We start from the raw sequence: 21,117 nt of genomic DNA, 5'->3' as shown, positions 1-21,117 counted from the left end.
TGCAAAAATTGCCAATTTTACAAGGACAAGGTTCACTGAGACTTGACTACTTTGCTGTCCTTATGAAGTCCTAAGACAAGCCAGGAGACAGACTTTCTAGGCAACAGAGGCACCAAAAGTTCCTGGTAAAATAAGATAATTCATCTAGTCCCAAGGACTAAGAGCACTGTAACTGGGTTAAGTCCCTTCAATATTAGAGTTCCATCTAGTGCCGAGTTGGCCCCGAGGGACCAAGCAGGTAGCAAAAATAAGTACAGCTGACCAAGTGTTTCAAAGAAAGAAGTGCTAGCCTGGTGATAAATGGCAACAGACACTGGGCTTGGGTAGCAAAGAAACAACAGGAAATGGTGTGGGCTTTGACAAACTTGAGAATAAATATGTCCTATCTAGAACAGTCAGCCAATAAGGAAGTAGCATGTGGAATGAGGGAGAGAAATGAAAAACATGATTCTGTAAACTCAAGCATTTTGCCAAATTGGCCTGGTGCCAATTATGATACGAAGAGTCCCTGGTGCCAGGCTCAAGGAGTGAAGCCTGTAGAATAACTGGGGACTATTCCCACTCCTGTGAATAGGAAAATGCTCATGGTCAGTATCAGGATCCAGCCCCTTCTTCTTCCTCAAAAATCCTACTCCCGGGCTTCCCTGGTGGCGCAGTGGTTGGGGGTCCACCTGCCGATGCAGGGGACGCAGGTTCGTGCCCCAGTCCGGGAGGATCCCACATGCCACGGAGCGGCTGGGCCCATGAGCCATGGCCGCTGAGCCTGCGTGTCCGGAGCCTGTGCTCCGCAACGGGAGAGGCCACAGCAGTGAGAGGCCCACGTACCGCAAAAAAAAAAAAAAAAAAAAAATCCTACTCCCTCTTCAGGAGAAATCACTCACCCTCATAGCCCACATGCCCAGGCCTCTGATCTCATACATAGTATCTCCACTGAAAACCCTAATGTTCCCAGGCTGGGGTCCAACTCAAAATAAATACAGTTCAGGCTAGACACAATCCAAGACCTGCCAGTCTGCAACCTCTGATCCAGAGCGTAAGATCCTCTGAAAAGATCTGGAACAGAAAGGACTTAGGAGTCCCTTAAGTACTCTTTAACTTTGGTCAGAGGAATTGCTTTTCCAAGGAGCTATCCAGGGTCCTGGATCACTTGGCTCCTGAGCTTTAGAATCCATGATTTCACAGCCTTCTCCTCTGGCTTGATCCACTGTCAAAGTATTTTTTTTAAAGACTCTAAAAAGATATTAGGTAACTATTATATGCAAGGCACTCCAGTGATACAAATGCCCTAAACTTTACTTCTCCTGACTTTTGACTTCACTACCTGTATCAGTTGTACATCAACCTGGACCCCAATGCCACCTGTCTGCCACCCAAATTACTACAGACCGAAAACACTGCTCTGCTTGACTCTATTCCTATATAACACATTCATTTTAATGGCTTGGTTAGCCAATAAGATGAAGGTTCAGAAATAAGATGAAGGTATCTCAAAAGGATACCTTTAAGAGTCTTCTCCCTGGACTCCACAACTAAAAGTTCCTTTTCTTTGCAAAACAGCACAACTGCCCCATTACGGTCGGATGTTCTTGGGAGTAAACAGTACAATGCTAAATGTATGCACTCCCCTGAATCAAGATGGCATTCCCCATGCTTCACTCCATCATTATTCTACCATCTCCAGATTCCATTTCCATAAAAGCAATAATACCTTTGCCAAATAGAAAAGAAAAAAGACTAGCTGCCCTTGAAATAGCAACTCAATCCAAGGAGGGAAGGTTTATTGCTGGAAAAACTTTTCTTATTTATCAGATCCCTCAAGCTGGATTTATGAGCAGGGAGAACACAACAAAAATGGTTTTTAGGAAAAGGCAACTGGCAGCAGAGAGGGGCATGGCTTGAGAGAGGGCAAGACAGGATGTAGGGAGGTTAGTTAGGAATCCTATGGGGGATTAAGGATCCTATAGCCCCGCAATGGCCAAAATAGGCTCCATGTCTGAAACAGGGTATGGTCCTCAGTCCCTGGCTGACTACGTGCTCCTTGAAAACAGTCTTATTCATATGAGTATCACCCACAGCATCTAGTATCATGCCGTCAAATGGTGGGCACTAAAATGGTCACAGGGACACAGAACACTACTTCTGTAAGAGCTCTCAATGCACACAAAGAAACTAAGGCCCAGAGAACTGAAAATGATTTGCTTAAGCTCACAGAATGGATGAACGGTGAAAAGAAAAGAGCATAGGTTTTGAAGGCAAGAAGGTCTGTTCAAATCCATGGTTGCTGTGAGGCCCTGGGCAAGTTACCCAAACTTTCTCAGTCTGTTTTCTCGTCTGCAAAATAAGAATACCTATTTTTGTAGGGCTGCTATGAGGATTAAGAGATACTGACCTCTAGATACAACCACAAATCTACAGGAAACACAGAGGACAGAGAAACATATTAAACAAACCACAGATCTGCAATGAGCAAATTTCTACAGGAAAAACAATCCAACTCCTTCAACAAATAAAAGGGGAAAAAGATGAACTTATAATTAAAAAAGACTTAAAAGACATAACAACCAATTACAATGTATGGACCTTATGTAAATCCTAAGTCAAACTGTAAAAATAAGATTGTGCCATTTATAAGACAATGGGAAATTCGAACACAATCTGGATTTTGATGGTATTAAGGAATCGTTAAATTTTATTATGTGATAATGGTTGTGTTTTAAAAAATCATCTTTCAGAAATATATTGTGGGACTTCCCTGGTGGCGCAGTGGTTAAGAATCCACCTGCCAATGCAGGGGACACGGGTTCGAGCCCTGGTCCAGGAAGATCCCACATGCTACGGAGCAACTGAGCCCGTGTACCACAACTACTGCGCCTGCGCTCTAGAGCCTGCGAGCCACAAGTACCAAGCCCGTATGCCACAACTACTGAAGCCCACATGCTAGAACCCATGCTCCACAACAAGAGAAGCCACCACAATGAGAAGTCCGCACACCACAATGAAGAGAAGCCCCCGCTCGCTGCACAGCAGCAAAGACCCAACACAGCCAAAATATAAATAAATAAATAATTTAAAAAATACACTGTGAAAGCTTTTTAACAAAAGAAGTATCTAGAGCGGTGATGGTTGCACAATGATGTGAACATACTGAATGCCACTGAACTATATAACTAAAATGGTAACTTTTATATTACATATACTTTACGACAATAAAAAGTTTAAAAATTAAAAAAAATACATTGTGAAATACTTAAGGACAAAATATCATACCCACGTTTCAAAGCACAGGATGAGAAGTATGTAAGGGTATAAATGAAATAAGATTGACCATGAATAGATAACTACTGAAGCTGAATGATGGGTACATCATGCTTCATTAACCTATTCTGTCTACTTTGTATATGTTTGAAATTTTCCATATTAAAAAAGAAGATTTGGTTAGGTTTAAATCCTGGCAACTCCATTTACTAGCAGTGTGACTATGGGCATATTTCTTAACCTACTGGTATCTCAGTTTCTTACCTATATGATGTGGAACAACAGAACCTACTTTTTACGGTTGAGGTAAGAATGATTTTTAATATATACTTAGGTATATTATATTTAAATTATATACAATATATATACAATATATACAAATTATATACAATATATACAATTGTATATGTATACACAACATATACAATATGTTGAAACTTTATATGAAATGTCTGTCTTATACATTAATTTTACATATAAAATATGCCTTAAGATTATATATAAATTTATATTATAAAAGTTACACACACACACACACACACACAAAAGGGCTCTCAGCACACAGTAACCGTCAGTAAATATCAGCTCTATTAGTATGAACACAAGGCACCAATATGCTATCTCAACACAGTGGGCACCCAAGTCATGGCAGCTTTTTTTTTCTTGGCTGCGTTGGGTCTTTGTTGCTGCGTGCAGGCTTCCTCTAGTTGTGATGAGCGGGGGTTCCTCACTGCGGTGGCTTCTCTTGTCGCAGAGCACAGGCTCTAGGCACATGGGCTTCAGTAGTTGTGGCACACAGGCTCAGTAGTTGTGGCTTGCGAGCTCTAGAGCGTAGGCTCAGTAGTTGTGGCACATGGACTTAGTTGCTCCGCAGCATGTGGGATTTTCCCGGACCAGGGCTTGAACCCGTGTCCCCTGCATTGGCAAGCGGATTCTTAACCACTGCGCCATCAGGGAAGTCCCATGGCAGCTATTATTAATATAAATGGCAGAGTTAGGTCTAGAACCCAGGTCAGATTTTTAATCAAGTACTTGACAAGTCTCCTTGACAGAAGGCCTAGATACCCTCTGGTCAATGTCCCCACTGGCAGCTCTAACACCCCCAGTGTCCCCTGACAAATACCCCAGGACCTAACACAGGTTCAGGAGCTGACTAATGTTTAACATGCCTCTGTGGGAGCAGGCAGGGCCACCCTGTTTCCCAAAAACAGGTAATTTAAGGTACATTTTCTAGTATTTGCTGACAGAACAAAGAAGAAAGACTCTAAGACATGATCAGTGTTCACACCAGCCTTCAAAGTGATTTGGTAAAACTACAGAAAATAAACACCCAGCTAGGGTCTACCAGGCAGGATAAAAGGTGACAAAGAAATGGTAATTTTTCCAAGCAAATATACAAGTAATAGATGAGTGCTGAGAGACTAAGTTCTTTAGGTCCTGGCGTTCCCCTTCCTCCCCCTCCATTTTAAGAGAAGACAAACTCTCTTTTGACATACTTCAAGTATGACTGTTTGCTGGATTAATTTCTTCCCCGAAATGATGTAATTATAGGCAAAGGGGTCATTCTCATCCTATCAATTTAAATACAAATTGGCTTGAGTACATTATTACCTTTTCCACCTGCTCCAGGAGACTATGAGAAGGTATCACCAACCCCCAAATTATGGGACATGTCCTCCCCACTCTGCTCATTAGCTGGAATATGGATGCCGCTTGATCTAGTTGCTCATCTGTGTTTCCGCTCAAGTTGTTCCCGTTGCACAGAATGTCCTCTCTCCATCTCTGGAGCCTAAATCTCCTGTGATCATACTTTCTGGAAACAAAGTGGGAGGAGAGAGAAGCACTGCAACTGAGAAAAGATATCCGGGCGCTGCTTCTGGGTAGTCTGTGAGATTTGGCCAAGACATAAATATATTGGTGTTTCATAATTTATAAGCACAGCAAGACAGAATATTAGACATTGGGATGGTCCTAGATAATACATGGTCACTGTCCTTATCCTACAAGGCCCAGCTCAAATGCTCAGTCCTCCATAGATGTTCCCTAGGCACCACACACCCACAAATGAAGCAATCTCTCCCTCCTCTGAACTTACCAATCACTTTATCCCTGTATGGTACCACCTGAGAGTTCCTATCGTGGTTCTTACAATTCACTTCTCTAACTACACTCCAACAAGAATGACATAAAATAAAAAGATAATGCTAACTGTTGACAAGGACATGGAGCAAAAGGAATTCTCTCATACATAGCTGATGAGAGTTTGATCTGGTATGCTTCTGAAAACTGTTTGTCAATAACTACTAAATCTAAAACACTCACTGCTGCCCCTTAACAGTTCTGCCTATAGTCCTTTGCTCCATCATTGCCTCTGTCTAAATGCTTCTAGCATTCTTTCTCCCAATCCCAAGACTGGTCCAGACCACTCTTCCTGATCACCCCAGCCCAAAGAGATCTCCCCTTCTATAGAAAACTCTGCTATTTACCTATTACCTCTGACAAATGACTCATGAATTCTTCACATATAAATTGCATCATCTGGTTTTATAATGCACTTTTAGTAACATCTAACTTGCTCTTCACAATAACACTGTGAGGAAGGCAAGATACAGATTATTAACCCCATTTTATAGATGAGAATATGGAGATTCAGAGAGGGGAAAATGACTTATTCCAGTTTTCCTGGCCAAATTAGTTCCAGGGAACAAGAGTAAGACCTTAGTCTTCCAAACCAAGCTCTCTACACCAAACTGCCTTATTATCAGCTACAACTTCATGATTACCTTGTCTCCCCAAAGAGACCACAGGTTCCCTGAAGACAAGAGTATGCTTTACACATTTTCATCCCTCACAGCACCAAGGGAGGACTCAGTGGGCTCCATACAGTTTGGCCAAATTGATCTCAATATTGTCCCCAACCTTTGAGGACGAACACAGGCGTATTTCCTCTTCTTCTAGACCTCCCAGGCAATGCGAAATTGTTGGAAGAAATCATGAGCACAACACAGCATCCCAAATAACACTTTTTTTTTGAGAATAGGGACAAGGGAAGAGGAAGAGCCCTTCAAGACAGGGTAACCTCAACGTTCCCTCCATTTCCTAGGGCTCCATGCTGCAAAGCATTCAAAGAAGGCTGGCAGAGATAGCAGCAATGGGCTTCAAGAACCACAGTTTAGTCATAATTAGTAAGTCAAAAACTGACCAAATGGGAAACCCCGGTGGTCCAGTGGCTAGGACTCCATGCTCTCACTGCTGAGGGCCTGGGTTCAATAACTGCTCGGGAACTAAGATCCCACAGGCTGTGCAGCACAGTCAAAAAAATGCCAGAAACCACATCTCAAATAATTCCATTTGCAAGCAAAATAGCTATTTTATTTCAAAACTGAGTATAAAATTTAATTTAATATGAAACAATTTTCTTCATTCCTAAATAAGAAGCTAGACAATATCAACCCTTTCTGGAAACCAGCCAAAGAACTGATGTGAGAAGAATAGGGAAAGCACTAGGCAGATGTCTGGACACCCAAACCTGAAGGACAATGCTGTCCCCTACCCTAAGGTTCTTGACTTTACACACTGGCTGCTGGACACATCAGCAATAGAGAAGAAAATCTAGATAACAGGCAGAAGAAAGGAAGAGAAGGAAGGAAGGCCAAAACCAAATTGGAACACTGGAAGTCAGATACTCAAATAGGTCTCCTTGCCTAGTGATACATCCATCAATTCTGCCATTTCCAGTCTGAACCCTCAACCAAAACATACAGGCCAAGGAAGCACGGGTAAGAATAAGCTAGGACCTGCTGTACTTATCTGTCTCTCTCTCCAGACTGAATGTAATCTGAGGGCAGGAATCATGTATTGTTTGGTTTGTATGTTCTCCATAGGGAGAACACATAGTAGGTACTCCAAATTCCTAGAACAAATGGTTGAACTTAGGGATGGAAAGCAGTTGGACTTCCAAGCATAACCTTACTACAGCAGCTAGGTAACCTACTTAGCATGGTAACTCTACCTAACACCCTAATTTTAGTTAACTTTAATTGGTGTGAAAAATCAATTTAGGGTGAGTCTTTAAGGTATGAAGAAAAGTTATTCTTGTGTTCAACTGATTCAGGCACAGCTATCATTATATTGAGAGCACCATTCCTCAGTGTCAGCTTACAACTATCTGGAAGAACAAAGTCCCAAAGCCTTAACACGGTCTGTGTAAGCAGCAAACAACATTTGACTTCTCAGTGTAGCATGATCATACCTTCCAGAAAGGAAACCCAGACCCAGAGAAATAATGAGTTATGGAAATGATTCTTTTAAATCTACTGCTCAGCTTGCTTTCACTAGCACAAAGAATTACAAAGGAAACTAGACAAACAGATCAACAGACACCATGCAAACACGTTAACTAGGCTTAGTGAAATCCTTAATAAAACAAACAAACAGGAGATAGCTAAATACCAGATAAATGCCTCTGGAATGAAGAAAACCTGGCCAACAATAGGTTGACCAGGTTGTAAATCTGACCTTGTAAATGAGAATACTTACTTGGAATAAGGCAATGATTCTTACCTTGACAAATAAACAGAACTCTTCAGTCTCTACAGATGGCATTTCAAGGGCCAGGTAACCACAGCAGAGTATCTACCTCATAAAGCCAAAGCTCTAAGGAAATGCAAATTTCTGGTCTAGTGTTTTTCCAGTCCTAGTGGTGTTTGGGAATCTTATAGTGTTGTTTTTTTTTTTTTCCTTTTATCCTATGATTTTAAACAGTTTGCTACATATTTAAATATAACTTTTTAGTCTTGGACTCCAAGTTTGTCCAATGGGACAACAGCTCCACGTTTATAATGGAACTCAGTAGACAATTTGGTAAATTCATCTCACAAGCAATTTTTCAGCAATCTGTCCACTCTAAAAAGCAATATCCATCTCTTTATATACTGAAAGGTATCTGCGAACCCAGAATTTAACCCTGTGAGATACTCTCAATACTCTAACAAAGCCCCTTCTTCTTCCAGAAATGAATTCTCAAGCCACTCCCATAAAACCAGACATCAGCCCAACCCCCTTGTTTTACAGACAGGAAGACTGAGATCCCAGGGAGTAACAGGTAATTACAATTAACATGAGTTTGGCAAGCATCAAAGGCCCACTGAACGCTATTCCCCCCCAGTGGAACTGCACTGGGCATGTTGGGAGGATGGCCAGATTGGCACTTTAGTCAGTGGAGCACTCCAAATACATATGTCTGAGCCTAAGAAAACCTGAGTATTCAACCAAAAACTCCCGACCCCTACCCCAGCATGGAGAGCAGGGGGCAGTAGGCAGCCTGAACGGCTCGTTGGGGATGTAGACCAGAACCCAGAGATAATATCCCAACCTTCCTCCCCTCCTCCCAGGAGGCACAGCAGATTTATTCATATGGAGGCCATTATGAAGTGACAGAAAGACTGAGGAAAAAAGAAGGGCTGTAGAAACAGCCAGAAGACATAACTAGCAATACTTGGGCAGATGCCTGTCTCTAGTTATTCAATAATTATTCCTCATTAGAGAGGAACTTCCAATCCTTTTTCTGTACCCAGGGCTCACCCTTTGGCCCCCTGATTATTTTATGAAGCAACAGGGCCAGAGAAGGAAAGGGGCTTGGCCAAGCCCATACACTGAATTATTAGTAGCAGGGACCAGACCAACTATCCTCAGGCTCATGACTAGGCTCCCAGTTTATCCTACTGCCCCTTTCTCTCTAGTCCTGAGAGTCTGTGAGCTGCATCCATCATGGGTCTGAAACTTTCCTTACAGTACCCAGGGGTCAGTTGTAGGACAGCAAGCTAACATTACTACTGCCATCATCTCTCCTCCAGTTGTACATTTTATACATAAAGCTAAAACTGAATAAAACTAGGTTTTTAACAGACACTCATGTGAAAACCCTATCTCCACCCCGACATCCCTACTACTGCCTAAGGAAGAAAGGGGAGGAAGAGGAAGCGGGAGGGAAAAGAAAGGAAGAAAATACCTCTCCGAGAGATATACTGTCTGAATCATCATCTAGAATCATAAAATGTTATTGCTAGAAGGGACCCTGGGGGTTATCTAGTCATTATTTTTCATCATTATTCAAATGAATAAACCTGGCCCTTTGAGTAGGTGTAGACTTTTGCCACCTGAGGAAAAGACTGGCACACAGAGCAGAGTCTCCTGACTCCTGCCCATAATAAGAATCCTTCTTAGTCCCTCCCCACCCTGTCCCACCCCACTCTCTCCCCTCCACTACAGTACCTAAGCTGAGATCTGCTGCCCTTTTGAATGCAAGCTTCTCAAGCTATGTTTTATTCATCTTTGCTTTCTCAGTGCCTAGCAGAGTAAGCAGAGGTGAATTACAGAGGGACACTAGCACACGGGGAGAGCAATGCCAAAGAATGTTGTCTGGAGAAAACATAAGCTTTCCTTGACTTTAACATAAGCAGTCTTCAGAGCTGTGCAAGGTCTGGAATGTCTAGGTTCTAATTATTTCCTCCTTTCCAAAACTAGTGTCTACAACAGTTTAGCCAGGGATAGTTATCAAATTTGCTGTGCCATACTCTCCCTCACCCCTGTTTCCCCTCTCCTCCCCTTGGAGAACTATGATCAATAACTGGATGAAGGTAAATGAAAGCAGATGTAATAAGACCCTGCATGAGAAATCTTCCCCCCACCTTCTCCTGTGTCCTCACCTCAATAAACTGCATCCCCATCTATACAACTGCACCAGGTAGAAATCTAGAAGTGTTCCTTGATTTCTTCCTTACCCTCCACGCCAACAATCTTTGATAGTGTCTCACAACTTAATTCCATCTTCTTTTCTACACACACACACACACACACACCCTTCATTGGAAACACCATCACCTCTTACCTGCATTACTGCAAAAGCCTCCTAACTGGTCTCTTTGCCCATGGTGCTCTAGCCCTCCAATCCACTCCCCAAAGAGCCACTGATATCCTTCTAAAATGCATACAGGATCATGGTCCCCTCACCAAAATGAAGTCCAAGCTCTTCAACCTGGGCAATAAGGGCCTTTCATGACTTGGCCTCTGCTCTGCCCACCTTGCCAGTCTCATCTTTTGCTACATCACCCATCTCATGCTTCATGCTCCACCCAGAAATCTTAAACTTACTTAACCCCTCTGGGTTTGCTTCCTCACCTACAGAATGGGAATTATAACAGTATGTACCCCTCAAGATGGTTATGGAAAGAAATGAGTTAACACACATTAAATGCTTAAAATGGCATCTGGTAGATATAGTAAATGGCCAAAAGTCTCACCTATTACCACCACCATCTCTAGACTTGCTATTCCCTTCTGCCTAGAACAGTCTTACCTGTCTCCTCCTCAGCTCCCCAAATCTCCTCTTTTCCTAGCTTAGTCTTTTCTCTGAGGTCTAGGCCTAGCCAATTTCTCCAATGAACCACCCCACCCTGACCCTCCAAGGCTGGGTTAGTTCCATTCCTCCGTGCTCTCATGGTGCTTGTTCCTGTCACAACACTTCCCACACTGCCTGTTTCCTTGCCTGTCTTCCCCCTGAGACACCCAAATTTCCAAGCTTAGTACAGTGCGGAGCAGATGTTTAATAACTGTTCTGTAAATGGAAAATTTTCCAATAATGTGGTGCCCAATGAAACAGAATCTCAACGGGTAGCCTATTCAAATGTTGGCTGGGTGGCTGGCTGGTCTACATGATTTTAAGTCCCTCAACTACAAGATTCTATCCAATAAACATTTCAATACACTCTGACCTTATTATCACACTCAGGGGTTTAAACTTTAATATGTAGGCAATGTTGGGCCATCAGATTTTTAAGGAAAGTGCAACATACTCAGATCTGTGTTTGTTGCCCTATTATCCATCTCTGGAACACCTCCCATCCCAACCCCCTGCTGGCATCATGACAAAATTCCAACTACACTTCACAAACATAAACACCACATCCCACCACCACACCACCCAAAACACACAAAGACACAGAAGTAGTCAAAACAAAGGGAATTTTGAAAGACTAAATGCAGCATTTAATCCCATCTTAACTACCTGCAAGCAATGAGGAGCCATAAATACCCTCTAGGAACCCAAAAGCTAATCGCTCTTGTGTGCCTTAATGGAAAGAGGAGGGCACAAAGAGGGAGCATTTCATAAAGATAATCCATTTAATCATCCTGAGTAGTTCTGATCCAAGCTGCTGTCACAGCACTGCTATTGTTGATCACTACAGTCCCATATGCCCAAACCCAGGACAGCCAGAAAGGAAGATGCAAACAAAGCAAGGGTGGGGAGTCCTCTGAGTTCTATTTCAAGAGCAGGAGTTCCCTTTGGAAGATACAGAAGGGGCAAAGGTGAGGGGGGGGGAGGCTTAACCAGAGTGGTACAGCCAGGCCTAGGTTCTTGCTCTGGAGCTGCATGCCACATCTTACTGCAGATGAGAACTAATAATCATTTTGCATTTTCAGAGCACCTAGGGCTTAAGGGAGGCACTAAGAGTACCAGCTTTGCCAGTCACAAAAGGACAAATATTGTATGATTCCATTTACATGAAGTACCTAGAGTAGTCAAATTCACAAGGACAGAAAATAGAATGATGATTGCCAGGAGGGAGAGGAGAGGAAGTGTTTATACAGAGTTTCAGCTGAGGAAGATGAAAAAGTTCTAGACACGGATGGTAGTGATGGTTGCACAACGATGTGAATATATTTAACGCCACAGAACTGTACATTTAAAAATAGTTAAAATAGTAAATTTTATCTTACATGTATTTTTACAAAAAAATAAATTAAAAGCATACCAGCTTTAAAGTTATATTGTCTGCAGTTATCAATTACATGATCCTGAGCAAGTCATGTAACCTCTCTAAACCTGTTTCTTCTTCTGCAAGAGGAATTTAATAATATACCTAATTCATACAGTAGCTCTGAGGACTAAATGAGATACTCCATAGAAAGTCCTTAATCCAGTGACTGGTACATGGAAAGTACTTAATAAATGTTAGCCTACTACTACAATGCACTTTCATAGCCATTTTTTCATAGTCCCCACCCAACCCTGTGATAGTTTACAGATAAGGAAACTGAGGCTCAGAGAGCCACAATGAGTGACTGAGTTCATGATGCCACATCAAATGAAATCCTTTGTCCATGAGAGATGCCCTGTACTCACCACTTGTTAATCCAGTGATCTAAGTAAGGCAAGTGCCCCAACCTTGCTATGTCTTAATTCTCAATTAGAGTTGTAAAAAGGAGATATAAACCAAACTCTGAGAGCTCCCTCACAGAACTTGATGAGAAATGAAATCAGGTAACAGTTATAAAACAAAACTATAAACCATAAATAAAGTACTATAAAATAACAGTGGTGACTTATGAGAACTGGTACTCCTGTGCACAAAACCTGGCCTCCTTTTAATGCTGGGACTAAACAACTTCTTTGTGATTTCAAGTTACTTGGGATTCTTGGTCTTCAGACCTGAATAAGTAGTTTAGTGCCCTTTCAAAAGGTGGCAGAGTACAGTAGAAATAAAAATATTACTGCACTGGAAGTCAGAAGACTGGAATTCCAGTTGTGATTCTGTCACTAAAGCAGTCTGTGAATTTAGACAACTTACTTCCCCCTTCCAAGATTCAGTTAACAGGAAAGAGGGAAAAGGCAGATAAAAAAAGTTAGACCAGATAAGACCCCTTCCAGGTCCTACATACCACTACTTTTAAATCCAGAATCTTGGAAAGGGGAGAGTACAGCAGACCTCCAGACTCCAAAGAACTAAAGCACACATCAGGAGACATGGCAAGAGCTGGCCTAGGAACTCCCCTGCCTGATCTTTAGACACCAGGGATCAAACACACTGGAAAACTAGAACACTTACCAAAGTTAATTTTAGTTCACTTTTACCCCTCTGGGCCTTATCTGAAAATAAGAGAAATAAATCTCTATTTGAAGGCAGGGAGTTGAAGCAATTGACTTGAACCACTTTCTGCTCCCCCTCCCCCAACCAGGAGCTATAAATCTAAACCCTATAGAGAACAAGCAAGGCTTGGTGGGAGGAACAAGCCACAAAAAACAAAAAACGGATGAACCTCACTGCTTTAAATGACTTACACCTTCCCTGAGCCAAAACCCCAGGGAACTTCAGTTGTGCTTGAGATCTGGAGTCCTCTGCATCCATCAGCTTCTAACGGGCAAGGAATCAGGGAGAACGGAGTTAGTTAGGTATCCCAACTAACGATGTGACTCAAAATCGGTTCTGCACTAAGAGATTACACAAGTTCACACTAAGAAATAAATAACAGGTACCAGCACCACGGCTTCACACTTCTGTGGCTCCTACCTGTGATTTAGAACACATTACTTAACCTCTCTGCGCCTTGATTGCTGCTTTTGTAAATGGGGATAACCTCAGAAGGCCGTCGTGAGCATTCTATGAAATAAGGCTTGCGAAGTTCCTGAGTCAAGTCCATTAAATGTTACCTGTTGGTATTAAACACTTCTCGCACACATTAGTTTCCTCCCTGAATCCACAAACACCCTGCGAGGCGACATTCTTTCTCCCTGTTCACTGAAAGGCAAACTGAGGCTCGGCGGCGAAAAGGCTGCGTGAAGCGCGGAACACGGCCCCAGCTCGAGGGCCTGCTGTTGTTCCTCTATGAGCCCAAGGTGTGCAACAAGCCCAGGACCGGGAAAGGGGGGCCGAGGAGGCGCTCAGGCCAGTAGGGAGCGAGGCGGGACCAGTTTTGATCGCCTCCGGGAACCCGCAGACCCAGCCCGAGAGAGAGAGCCGGAAGAAACCCGGGGCCGAGGCCAGAGCCGGGACCCGGCCCGCCCGAGGCCTCCCCAGCGCGGCCTCCGCTCCCCCCTCCTCCCCTCGCCGGGCGGGGCGGGGCGCGAACACAAAAGACTCCAACTTCCGAGCGGGCGCGGGCCCACCCCGCCAACTCCCGGCCCAGGTCCGACCCGCGGGGAGGAGGCGGGCAAGGAACGCCAGGGCTGCCGGGACCCAGGGCGGCAGGCCCGGGTGGAGGGAAGGTGCGGGGGCAGGGTGCCGGGAGTTACTCCGGCTCCCGGGACTCCCCGAACGGCCGAAAAAAAGAGTTTCTAAAAATAGGCAGCGACCGGCGCGAAGAAGTGGGTGACCGAAAAGGAACAAGGAGCACCCCCTCCCCACACCTTTAAGGAGACGCCCGCGGCCCCCACTCACCCGCCCGGAGAGGTCTGGAGGAAGCCGCGCGGCGCGGAAGGAGGCGGTGCCGCCGCACTCGGGGGCGGAAGGGAGGGAGCGAGGGAGGGAGGAAAAAGGCGGCCCCGGCCGCAGCGTGAGGAACTGAATACACGCGCGGGAGTCGCTGCCGCCGCTACCGCCCCCTCAGCTTCTCTCTGCTCTGCCCACCCTGCGCCGAGCTGCTCGCGCACCCCGCCGCACTGACAGCGGCGCGAGCCCCGCAGTCGCCAGTCCTTCCTTTGGCCGGCACCACTGAGGCGTGCCGGGGTGGGGGTGTCCGGAGCGGCTTCCCTCAACTCGGCCCCGCCCGCCACTCCGGCCCTGGCCCCGCCACCCCCTGCCCCCGCCTCTGTCTCCAGAGACGGGCCTGGCGACTCAAGCGCGAGGAGTCCGCAGCCCCGCCGTGACACAGCCCGGCCCCCGAGGCGCAGGGGCTCTTCCTACCCCCTCAACCTAGCTTTGGAAAGGTCCAGAGCTACGGCGGGGAGAAGAGGAAGGAGGGGTCGGGGAGGGGCCTGACAGGGAGGAAGGACTGAGGTGGGACCTTGAGGAGGCGGGGCTAGGGCGGGAAGAGAGACTGGTTTACACTGGAACCGAGCGTAAGGAGGGGTGGGTCTGAGAGAGTGATGATGCAGTGAAGAGAGGCGCGCGAGACAAGTATGGAAGACATTGGCGGCCTCGCAGAGCCGGGCTTGAAAGGAGGGGGTGTGGGCGGGGCTAAAGGGAGGCCTGCCCAGAGGAGGAGTCAAGGGTGGAGGGAGGCCCGGGCGAGGTTGGGGGAGGAGGGGCCCTTAACGGGGCGTGTTGGAGGCGGGGCTGAAGAGAAGCCCCAAACGGAGGAAAGACTGAAGCGGGACAGAAGGAGGCGGGCCCGGAAGCTGAGCCGGGAGGAGGGGGCCCAAAGGTGGCCACTCTGGGGAGGAGCCGGAAGGAGGCGTGACCCAAAGGGCAATGGGGTTCGGGAGGGGGCTGGAGGTGGGCGGGGCCTGGAGATGGGGCCCAAACTAGTTGGCGGTGGGCGGTGCCCGAGGGATGCGGAAGAGAAAAAGTGGGACGGAGCGCCAGGGCCTTTCCCTTTGAAGGGAACCTGGTGAGTAGAGAAGGCGAAGATCCACGCTGCCTTTTGGGAGTGGGCGGAGACGCCTCCGTGAGGGCGGGTCAGGGGAGGAGGTGCCACTTTCACCTAAAAGAAAAAGGTTAAATTCAAGCAGCTTTACCCTTTTGGGGTGCGGGAAATGTTTTATAATTTGATCTGGATCTGGATGTTTGTCCTCACTACTGAATAGAGTTCTCCTGTCGAGAACTCTCACCTAAATCAGTGTTCCAGCCTCCACGGAACAGCCGGAGCACACGAGGATGGTAAGCCCTTCAGTCCTCAGCTGTAGACTTCCCTGAACTCTAGGAAGACAAATTCTCCATGCATCGTCCGACCTGTGATTCTGTGATTGTATTTTTCACAGCACTTCCCCCAGAACCTGCCTAAGAGACTGGATTCCTGAGCACGAAGCAGAGTTTGAAAAGAATCCTGCCTGGCTCTGCCAGACCAGCAGTTATAGCTGCACTTGTGTTGTTTGATGACCTGTCGCTGCTTCAAAAGGAAGAAAAATCAAACTAGAGAGATGGTGACAACTGAGACCAAGGCCAGGAACGTTCTTCCCCCACCTGTTCTAACGCCTCAGGTCTCTGCTTAAATATCACCTCCTCAGAAAGGCCTTCCCTGAACACCCAGCTTAAAGATGTTCTCTGGTTTGACCTCTTGTTCATTTCCTTCATGGCATTTCTTAGTCTTGTCATTTACTGATCTGTTTATGTGTTTTTGCCCATGTTCCTCACTAGAAGGTAAGTTCTATGAGACCAGGAATCTTTGACTGTTGTGTACGGCACTGTGTAACCAGACTTAGTGTTCAATAAAAATTTGAGTGGATGAATGAGTCAGTCAACCAATTAATGAATCTGGCCCCGGGCTTCCCTGGTGGCGCAGTGGTTAAGAATCCGCCTGCCAATGCAAGGGACATGGGTTCGAGCCCTGGTCCGGGAAGATCCCACATGCCGCGGAGCAACTAAGCCCGTGTGCCACAACTACTTAGCCTGCGCTCTAGAGCCCATGAGCCATACCTACTGAGCCCACACGCCACAACTATTGAAGCCCGGGCGCCTAGAGCTCGTGCTTCGCAACAAGAGAGGCCACCGCAATGAGAAGCCCGTGCACCGCAACGAAGAGCAGACCCCGCTCACTGCAACTAGAGAAAGCCCGTGGGCCGCAACAAAGACCCAACGCAGCCATAAATAAATAAATAAATAAATAAATAAATCTATTAAAAAAAAAATGAATCTGGCCCCTCCCAACCTCCTCTGCTCTGTTTCTGGCCACTCCTTGGCTCCTCACGTTCCTCTCTGTGTACCAGCCTTACCATGTTTGCTTGAATACACCACAATCTCTCAGCACCCTCTGACAAGGCACTTGGATTGCTCCTTCCCTTCTGCCTAGATGCCTCCTGTTCATCCTTCAACACTCAGCTCAAGAACCACCTCCTCTGAGAGGCCTTCTCTGACCTCCCGTCAGCCCCCCCCACCCCACCAGGAAAGTTGAAGCACTCATCCCTTCCTGTTCATGGCCTCAGTTATAAAACTTCCCTGTGCAGGTGACATCATCTTCCCTGCTGGCATCCTGCTGACACAGGATTATGTTCATGCCCTATAAGGTCCTGTGTGACCTGCCTCCTACTCTTCTTATCCCCTCTTGTATTGCTCTCACCACCTCTCACTCTACTCCAGCCACATTGGCCTCCCTCCTGTTCTTCTGACATGCCAAGCATACGGCTAACCTTAGGGCCTTTGCATTTGCTCTTGTGTCTGCCTCAAATGCTTTCCTCCCAGGTATTGGCATGGCTCACTCCTCCTTCAGGTCTCTGCTCAAATGTCACTTCCTCAGGCCTCTCTGAGGAAGTGACCCACATTTAAAATAGCAATGCTCCACTCCTCTGCACTTCCTCACACACTTTCTTGTTGAATTTTTCTCCATAGCACTTATCGCCACCTGAAATATTACATGTTTATTGTCTCTCTCCCATCCCTACCTTCCACTACAGTGTGATCACCACAAAGATAGGATTTTGTCTGTTTTGCTCATTCCTCAGTACCCAAAACAGTGGGTCCTCATTTAATATTTGTTGAATGAATGGCTATGAATTCAACAAAGAAATGCTAGGAATACTCTGCATCGTCCAGAAGAATCCCTGAAGATTAGAGTGTAAAGGGAGATGTTTCTGAGGAAATGTGCTGGCAACACTAGCTAACGTGGAGCATTTACTAGTTGCCAGGCAATCTGCTAAGCGCTTTTCAAGCTGATTCCCACAGCAGCCCTATGAGGTAGGTACTATTATAATCCCTATTGTACAGAAGCTCTGGCACGGAGATTAACTTTCCCAAGGTCACACAGTTAATAAGTGGTGGGGTCCAACTTTAGAACCTGCATGCTGAATCACTATACTGTCCTACCTTCTAATTATTAAAGATCTACCACTATTGGTCCAATAAAGGCAAAGAATGAGGATGAGACATCCTTTTGCCTTCTGAGCAGTGTAGTATAGGGTCTGGTGCCTAGAGTTGCGGCAGAATTTTTCCTTAGCCACCATATTAGTCAGGGTTCTCCAAAGAAACAGAACCAATAATATATATTTAGATATATAGAAGAGATTTATTACAGGAATTGGTTAACAGTTGTGTGGGCTTGAGAAGTTCCATGATCTACCGTCTGCAAGCTAGAGAATGAGGAAAGCCGATAGTATAATTCAGTCCAGGTCCAAAAGCCCAAGAACCAGGAGCACTGCTGTCCAATGTCCTGGGCAAGAGAAAGTGGATGTCTCAGCTCAAGCAAAGGAGTGAATTCACCCTTCCGTCTTTTGTTCTATTCAGGCTTCACCAGATTGGATGATGCCCAGCCACATTGCTTTTCTTTACTTAGTCTACCAATTCAGATGCTAATCTCTTCCAGAAACACCCTCAAAGACACACCCAGAAATGTTTTACCAGCTATCTGGGCTAAAGCCCATCAAGTTAACACATAAAATTAACCATCACAGCCACCATGAGGGAAGTCAGCTAGAGAACAAAGCCATCACATAGAGGAGGGTAGGACTGAGAAAATATTGCAGAAAAAATGAGCCAGAGACCTGATAAAGCCATACCTGAAGCTTGACCCACCTCTGGACTTTTCTATGGACCAATACCTCTTTAGAGTTTGAGTATTTTGAGTTGGGATTTTGTGTGTGTGTGTAATTTACAGTAAAAAGAGACCTCCTAACAAAAACAGATGAGTAGGGTTCAACAGGTGGAGGTATTAATGCCTCACATTTTTATGAGGTATTTGTTTACAGAATGCTGAAGGGGATTCCAGACAGAGGGAATAGCAAATATGAAGGCAGGAATGTAAGAGCTAAGTGTTTCTGCAGTGCAAGGTATGAGTTGAGTTGAGAAAGATGAGATATAAAAGGTAGGGTAGAACTAGTATCTGGAGGAACTGGTTTCTCCACTCAACTTCGTAGATGGTGGGAATCATTGAAAGGTTCTGAGCAGAAGTTGCTTTGAAATGATAAAGTGTCAAGGTTGGAAGAACCTTTAAAAGCAATCTGGTTCAACTCTAGGATCTGTTTTTGTCTGCATTTCATGGATGAGGAAATGTAACAGGCCAATATCTCACAAATGGTAGGTGAAGGAGCAAGGATTTGAACCCAGGGCCATCTGAGCCCCAACACATGCTATCAGTGACCTCCTCTGTCCACCACTGGAATTAATTCTGCCTTCTGAGCTCACCCTGAATGGGCAAGTCCTTTTTCAGGGATTTGACAATGATATTTGTAGAGCTACCCAGATGAGGATTAAGAAGATGGATTCAGGGGAGAGAAGAGTAGAGGGACCCAACAGGTGTCTTCACTGGAGGCAAAGAAAAAAGGAGATGAGGAAAGCAGGTGAATGAAGAGGAGGGAGCAGACAACAGAGAGGTGATGGGGAGAATCAGCAGGATCTGAAGAAGGAGCAGATGGAGATGGAGGGATGTAAGAAGGAAGAATTCATTAAGGAAGATACAGGCTTGTCATTAGAACAGGGATTGCAAAATCAGATACCAACAGAGCCAAGTAAGTACCATAAATGAGCAAAGTGGGTCAGGTATAAGACAGTAGGGAGTCATGGGGTCTGCAGCAAGCTGGGAGTTCATGCTCCTTCTAAAGAAGGCACCTACTGCTCATGTGAGAGTATGGGCTCCCAGTGTGGGCAACTGCCAGGTCTGAGAAGAAAAATAAGCTCTAAATTCAAATTCTTATACAAAAATCTTCTTGTTTTTAAATGCTGGAAACTAATTCAAATTTTAAAAAGAAAAAAAAACACTGTGCTGGCCAAAAGACACACATCTTAAGGCTGGGTTTGGCCTGTGGGCTGCCAGTTCATGCCTTCTAATCAGTTTGGATCCAAACTCCTGTTCACTGCTTAACAACACTCTGTGCTCTCGAGCAAGTTACTTCACCTTTCAAGTCCCAGGTTCTTTTTTATTTCCCCTGATTTAATTTTTTTTAATTTTATTGAAATATAGTTGATTTACAATGTTGTGTTAATTTCTGCTGTACAGCAAAGTAATTCAGTTATACATATTTATTCTTTTTCATATTCTTTTCCATTATGGTCTGTCACAGAATATTGAATATATTTCCCTGTGCTATACAGTAGGACCTTGTTTATCCATCCTATATATAATAGTTTACAACTGCTAGTCCCAAACTCGCAATCTTTCCCTCTCCCACTCCTCTCCCCCTTGGCAACCACAAGTCTGTTCTCTATATCTGTGAGTCTGTTTCTGTTTCATAGATATGTTCATTTATGTCATATTTTAGATTCTATATATAAATGATATCATATGGTATTTGTCTTTCTCTTTATGACTTCACTTAGTATGATAATCTCTAGGTCCATCCATGTTGCTGCAAATGGCATTATTTCATTCTTTTTTATGGTTGAGTAACATTCCATTATGTGTGTGTGTGTGTGTGTGTGTGTGTGTGTGTGTGTGTGTGTCCCACATCTTCTTTATCCATTCATCTGTCAATGGACATTTAGTTTGTTTCCATGCCTTGGCTATTGTGAATAGTGCTGCTATGAACACAGGGGTGCATGTATCTTTTCAAACTATAGTTTTGTCTGGATATATGCCCTGGAGTGAGATTGCTGGACCGTATGGCAACTTTATTTTTAGTTTTTTGAGGAACCTCCATACTGTTTTCCATAGTGGCTGCACCAATAAGTCCCAGGGTCTTATCTTAGCCCACATCATAGGGTTGCTGTAGGATTTTTTAATTTATTTTTTAAATATTTTACTTGTTTATTTATTTATATGGCTGCACCGGGTCTTAGTTGTGGCACGTGGGATCTTCGTTGCGGCGTGCAGGGTCTTTAGCTGCAGCATGCGGGATCTAGTTCCCCGACCAGTGATCAAACCTGGGCGCCCTGCATTGGGAGCGTGGAGTCTTAACCACTGGACCACCAGGGAAGTCCTAAGGGCTTTTTATTTATTTGTTTGTTTATTAATTAACAGTAAAGATTTTTTTTAATTTATTTTATTTATTTTTGGCTGTGT

At 44.9% G+C, this 21,117-nt stretch overlaps 1 protein-coding gene across 11 annotated transcripts in view; it reads right to left on the bottom strand.

Annotated features, from left to right (window-relative positions):
• The window catches only part of RALY (RALY heterogeneous nuclear ribonucleoprotein), a 79,660-nt gene extending 64,801 nt beyond the window's left edge, over positions 1-14,859 (bottom strand). For 2 of the 11 annotated variants that reach the window (XM_082670319.1, XM_082670320.1), the window contains exon 1: positions 14,472-14,859. The gene's annotated coding sequence lies outside the window, so the exon portion shown is untranslated. Of the gene's footprint in view, positions 1-13,604; positions 13,625-14,471 lie in introns of those variants that run through there. The other 9 variants (XM_082670314.1, XM_082670317.1, XM_082670322.1 and 6 more) reach the window with 8 other exon arrangements.
• Between the last annotated feature and the right edge of the window lie 6,258 nt (positions 14,860-21,117).

The sequence above is a fragment of the Grampus griseus genome (genome assembly GCF_964374135.1).
Source record: "Grampus griseus genome assembly, chromosome: 14".
NCBI classification, from domain to species: domain Eukaryota; kingdom Metazoa; phylum Chordata; class Mammalia; order Artiodactyla; family Delphinidae; genus Grampus; species Grampus griseus.
This window is presented reverse-complemented; position numbering and strand designations above follow the sequence as displayed.